Source organism: Podarcis raffonei, chromosome 3, assembly GCF_027172205.1.
Source record: "Podarcis raffonei isolate rPodRaf1 chromosome 3, rPodRaf1.pri, whole genome shotgun sequence".
Lineage (NCBI taxonomy): Eukaryota > Metazoa > Chordata > Lepidosauria > Squamata > Lacertidae > Podarcis > Podarcis raffonei.
In genome coordinates this window covers 13,981,063-13,986,584 of record NC_070604.1, presented here as the reverse complement: position 1 = coordinate 13,986,584, position 5,522 = coordinate 13,981,063, and the positions used below count along the sequence as shown (strand labels likewise).

The 5,522-nt window shown below is 45.1% G+C and overlaps 1 long non-coding RNA gene across 1 annotated transcript; it reads right to left on the bottom strand.

The window, feature by feature from the left end:
* Positions 1-2,018: 2,018 nt before the first annotated feature.
* Positions 2,019-5,219, bottom strand: LOC128410004 (uncharacterized). Its single transcript, XR_008329362.1, has 2 exons — positions 5,150-5,219; positions 2,019-2,875 (listed from the first exon to the last, which is right to left on the bottom strand). It is a non-coding gene; the product is annotated as an uncharacterized LOC128410004 (long non-coding RNA).
* Positions 5,220-5,522: the final 303 nt, after the last annotated feature.

Below are 5,522 nucleotides of genomic sequence, written 5' to 3'. Positions count from 1 at the left end.
TGCCACTGCCAAAGGGGAACCAGGGATGCCTGCCGTGTCAACGGGGAACCACTGACACACACACACACACCCAAATCAAGGCGAGCACGAGAGTGCCCGGCCACCCGCCCTATTGCCCACCCACACTCCAGGACCTGGAAAACCCCAGAGCCGATGCAGGCCGGACCCAAGCCTACTCCATGGCTGATAGCACTCCAAGAGAGCAGGCTGGGGCCCAGAGGAAGGCCACGTGACAGAGGAGACCACAGAATTTAAAATAATTTTTTTTCTATTTTCAAAAAAGAAAGTGTCCCCAGATTCTTTGAAAAAAATATGGTAACCTTATTTTAAAGGCTTGAGTCTGAATTGTATTGCATAGCTCTGGGCTTCTTTAAATCAGTGGGGACCAATCTTTGATGCAAATGTGCCCCAGAGGTCAGGTGTCAGAAAGTGCTGCCCTGGTAGCAGTCTGGCACAGCACCTCCATGCCTTGATCCCAGCAGCACAGGGAGATTAGTATGCCTGAGTCTACCCTAACTGAGTGTGTGGGTCCTCCTGATCATCATCAGGTGTGGCACAGCCAATCTCTCACTGCCAGTGCTATGCTGGGCACATGCAGCTCGACTCTTTATAGCAGCCAACCTGATGCTGCTGCTGGACTCCAACTCCCACCAACCTCAGTTAGCACAGCTAATGATCAGGGATGATAGGAGCTGGAATCCAGCAACATCTGGATGGCCACAGGTTCCCAATCCCTGCTGTGCAGAGATCAAAATGGAATTTCATATGGTGGCATTGATTGGCTATCAGCCACACAAAACTTAAATGAATAGGTGGCCAACAACAACGTCTTGGTTCCGGAGATAAGTTATCTTAGGAAGTGCATGGGAAGAATATTTCCTGTTCCCTCCTTCCCCCTGAGGCAACCTGCTATCTCTGTCCAGGAGGCCAGGGCTCGTCTTCAACCAGGTGGGGGGGGCACATGTGGCCCACCAAAAGCAGACCAACCAAATACTATAAAAAGAGCGTAAAGGTTAGGTCCAGTCATGGTCGACTCTGGGGTTGCGGCGCTCATCTCACTTTATTGGCCGAGGGAGCCGGCGAACAGTTTCTGGGTCATGTGGCCAGCATGACTAAGCCGCTTCTGGCGAACCAGAGCAGCGCACGGAAACGCCGTTTACCTTCCCGCCAGAGAAGGTACTTGCACTTTGACGTGCTTTCGAACTGCTAGGTGGAGCAGGGACCGAGCAACGGGAGCTTACCCCATCGCGCGGATTCAAAGCACCAACCTTCTGATCGGCAAGTCCTAGGCTCTGTGGTTTAACCCACAGCGCCACCCGCATCCCTCAAAAAAAGCATACTGTTGGGTAAAAGGTAGATCACCAGCTGTTCATGCAGAAGATCCCAAGTTCAATCCTTGGTTTCTCCAGTTCAGGGCAGGAAAAGACTCATTCAAGTCTGAAACTCCAGAAAGCCAATGTGGACAATATTGAGCTGGACGGACCAATGGTCTGACTCAGTATAAGGCAACTTCCTATATCCTTGTCCTTTCTTTAAAAAAAAAAGAGTGACCCAGTTCCAATGAATGACAAGTAATTGAACCCTACAGCAGTGGTAATAGCCATTAGAGCTACCTTCAACCAGCTTTCTGAGGGATAACATCCCACAGGTCTGTAATGAATTATTGTAAAGGGCTTCTCTGACAGCTGTAACCTGAATAAACAGAAAGCAAGATGAAATATGCTGCCTCTCTGCTAGATTTATTGCACATCATTCCTGGTCCTGTCCTAGTTCCCTTTCTTTCCATGGAAACTGAACTGAGAACTGGGACAGTGAAAGAGTTAAGCATAACTGTCTTGCCAAGAGATCTAAGAACATCTTGCCCTCAGGCAGGTGTGTCCTCCTTTCAACCTTCTATAGCACTACATAACAATATTTACCAGGACTCCTGAAAAGAAAATTCACCTTGTGGCACTAGCAAAATTAACACGAGGAACTATAATGACCACCTGGTGTCAAAAAAAGGAAAAGATCTTCGCTACCTTTTCACTTCTTCATTAAGGGTTTTATTTTATTTTGCTTCACTGAAGACAAACAGAAATGTGCTGTTGCTGTAGATGTTTCTTTTAACAAGACAAGCCAAGTCGGTCTCAGTGATGGGATGCAGCGTGGGAATAGAGCACTTATTATAAAAGTTGTGTCAAGTATTTGTTTTAAGCCATTCATCTCAATTGCTGCATCTTTCCTCCGAGTTCTGCACTGACTATATTAAAGACATGTAGCTCCTCCATTGATCTCAGTTCCCGCCTGTTAGTTCTCACCTCTGTAGAAAATACACAGGAGCACCTGCTCACATTTCTGCAATGCAGCCTGCAAGCTGCAAGGAAACACACAATCCGAGAGATCCCATAGCTGCCATCTTCTAACCTTTTGCACGTTGAAATCTTGAGCATCTCTCTTAAAACAAACAAACATTGTGCCAACAGCAGGTTTTCTTCTTCTCCCAGTTTGGGAAGGAGGAATATTCTATTGTTCCTTTCCATACGTTGAGTAAATCCCTCTATGAAACAGCACAATAGCTATAACTGAAGTTCAGAAACGGTCGTCTTTGTTTCTTTTTCATAATGGCTTAGGGGCAAAAGACTGGGTGGTTCCTAGACAAGCTATGTAGCGGAAGATATAGACAGTAATTCATACTTCTTCTCGATACACTTCCATGTCTCCTCCAAAATCTGGAGATGCTAGGACCGGTCCAGGTATAACCTTCACGCATTGCTTCCCTGACTATTTCCTTCCTCTCCCGCGTAGGCTTTAAGTAAGTTAAGGCAACACCTCACAACATTGTTTCTGGTGTGTCCTCCACTGTTCAACAAGAGAATGAGCAGCCTGATATAACCTAGAGAAGGAAAGAGAGGACACATTTGTTCAAGGGCAAACTCATGTTCAAGGGGAAACCCAGGCAGATGGGTGGGGTATAAATAATAAATTGTTGTTGTTGTTGTTGTTGTTGTTGTTGTTGTTAAACCTATTGTGAAGACAGAGGCGTCAAGCTCCTTTAGCTATCCCGATTACCTCAGGAGACTCTAGTAATGCACCATACTTTGCTAGCTATTGGTGTTAGTATTGTTGTTTAAGAAACATAACAAGCAGAGAACACACAGGTGGAAAGATGAGTGAACAGTGGTGGTATGGAGAGTAAAAGAAGTCAAATTCAAGTGCTTTGTCAAGTGCTTGGTTTTCTTAAGAGAGGGGTGGCAATTCCATTTATTAAATGCTTAATTTGATGTTTGGGGAGAGCAAAGGATTCTTGACAATTTAATGACTTGTAAGTGTTCCCATAGTCTCCTAATTAGTTCCCATTTAGTTGATGTGCTGTTCTGCTTCCAGGTTTTAGCATACAAAATTCTTGCAAGAGTAATTATGTACAGTACCTGTGTTGGGAATTGTCTGATGGCTGTAACACCTTCTATGTAGTTCAAAAGAGATAGTAATGGCTTGGTGGCCATGTTTACTTGGAAGACTTCTTCAATAATGGTTGTTTATTTATTTAGATGTACAGTCGTACCTTGGTTTTCAAATAGCTTAGGTCTGGAACGTTTTGGCTCCCGAATGCCACAACCTGGAAGTGCGTGTTCCGGTTTGCAAACTATTTTTGGAAGCCGAACGTCCGATGGAGCTTCTGCAGCTTCCGATTGGCTGCAGGAGCTTCCTGCAGCCAATCAGAAGCAGCACTTTGTTTTTCGAACGTTTTGAAAGTCAAACGGACTTCCGGAACAGATTCTGTTCAACTTCCAAGGTACAACTGTATAGCCTACCTTTCACCCTAAAGGCTTGAGGGTTGTTGGTTGCATATCATTTCAAAATTAAAACTGTTAAATTTAAAGCATTACTACAATACATCAGGATGGGACAGTCAATGTCTGCAGCATCATCTCCAAAGGTCTGAACACAGGTGTCTTCACTTGTGGATGTGTAATGTACAGCCATTAGCCAATATTTCTTTGCTTTGCTCGATCAAATATGGAGGGAGAGACCTGTGTTTATTTTCTTGGAGGAAGGATGGCGGCTAATGGATTGAAGTTGAATCCTGACAAGACAGAAGTACTGTTTTTGGGGGACAGGGGGCGGGCTGGTGTGGAGGACTCCCTGGTCCTGAATGGGGTAACTGTGCCCCTGAAGGACCAGGTGCGCAGCCTGGGAGTCATTTTGGACTCACAGCTGTCCATGGAGGCGCAGGTCAATTCTGTATCCAGGGCAGCTGTCTACCAACTCCACCTGGTACGCAGGCTGAGACCCTATCTGCCTGCGGACTGTCTCACCAGAGTGGTGCATGCTCTAGTTATCTCCCGCTTGGACTACTGCTATGCGCTCTACGTGGGGCTACCTTTGAAGGTGACCCGGAAACTACAACTAATCCAGAATGCGGCAGCTAGACTGGTGACTGGGGGCGGCCGCCGAGACCACATCACACCGGTCTTGAAAGACCTACATTGGCTCTCAGTACGTTTCCGAGCACAATTCAAAGTGCTGGTGTTGAAGCCCTAAACGGCCTCGGCCCAGTATACCTGAAGGAGCGTCTCCACCCCCATCGTTCAGCCCGTACACTGAGGTCCAGTGCCGAGGGCCTTCTGGCGGTTCCCTCATTGCGAGAAGCAAAGCTACAGGGAACCAGGCAGAGGGCCTTCTCGGTAGTGGCGCCCACCCTGTGGAACGCCCTCCCATCAGATGTCAAAGCGATAAAGAACTACCTGACATTCAGAAGACATCTTAAGGCAGCCCTGTTCAGGGAAGCTTTTAATCTGTGATATTTTAGTGTATTTTTGGTTTCTATGGAAGCCGCCCAGAGTGGCTGGGGAAACCCAGCCAGATGGGCGGGGTACAAATAATAATAATAATAATAATAATTATTATTATTATTATTATTATTACTATTACTATTTCTTGACAAAGCCAACATTTACTGCGCCCCCTGCCTTTCTGATCAGCTTGTTCTTCTATAGAAACCAATGTCATTAAATTGCCATTTTAAGAGAGTTCTGCTTTTCAGTTATTGCAACGGTAAAGTCTCAACCTTTCCTAAACAACTCTCTCACCTCTTTCCATACTCCCTTCTGTATATCGCCATTTCACTTTATATTTATTACTCTGAGTAACAAAGCAGAAATCTTACGTTCTTATAGCAAAAGCTTTCGGCCTCTGCCTTCATCAACTGCCTTGATAAAAATGATGCCGTCTCCAAGGTGGCAGTTCTAGAGCTTTGGAGATGGAACGCTTCCTCAAAACTCTATAACTTCCACCTTGGAGACAGCATCATTTTTATCAGAGCAAGTGATGAAGGCAGTATCAGGCAGAAGCCAAAACTGCAAGGCTGTAACAGTTCTGTTAGTCACTGTAACATATATATATATATATATAGAGAGAGAGAGAGAGAGAGAGAGAGAGAGAGAGAGTTATATATAGAGTTATATATATATATATATATATATATATATATATATATATATATATATATATAGTGGTTAACTGCATCCTACCAGAATCCA